This window comes from Mustela nivalis (genome assembly GCF_964662115.1).
Source record: "Mustela nivalis genome assembly, chromosome: 9".
NCBI lineage: Eukaryota > Metazoa > Chordata > Mammalia > Carnivora > Mustelidae > Mustela > Mustela nivalis.
The window spans coordinates 22,479,959-22,480,696 of record NC_139028.1 but is presented as its reverse complement, the minus strand read 5'-3'; positions in this window follow the sequence as shown (position 1 = coordinate 22,480,696).

Sequence of the window (738 nt, the reverse complement as noted above, 5' to 3'; positions counted from 1 at the left end):
GTTTTTGTGCCGTGATTTTTTTTAAGTTTTTAAATTTTATTTGTCAGACAGTGAGAGAGCACAAATTGGGGTGGGGGGCAGCAGGCAGAGGGAGAAGCAGGCTCCCTACTGAGCAAGGAGGGTGATGCAGGGCTCCATCCCAGGACCCTGGGGTCATGACCTGAGGTGAAGGCAGACGCTTCATCGACTAGGCTGCCCAGGCATCCCTTGTGCTGTGATTTTTTTTTTTTTTAAGATTTTATTTATTTGACAGAGATCACAAGCAGGCAGAGAGGCAAGCAGAGAGAGAGGGGGAAGCAGGCTCCCTGCTGAGCAGAGTACCCGATGTGGGGCTTGATCCCAGGACCCTGAGATCATGACGTGAGCCAAAGGCAGAGGCTTAACCCACTGAGCTACCCAGGTGCCCCTGTGCTGTGATTTTTTAAACGTTTGTTTCCTGAGTTTAGACAGTCCCATGTTTATTAGAGAAAAATTTTTTTTTTTAAAGATTTTATTTATTTGAGAGACAGAGGTCACAAGTAAGCAGAGAGGCAGGCAGAGAGAGGAGGAAGCAGGCTTCCTGCTGAGCAGAGAGCCCGATGCGGGACTCGATCCCAGGACCCTGGGATCATGACCTGAGCCGAAAGCAGAGGCTTTAACCCACTGAGCCACCCAGGTGCCCCATTAGAGAAAATTTTTAAGAGGAGTTTGAATCTCAACATTACATACACTGGTACCACCACAATATTAACATTTTGG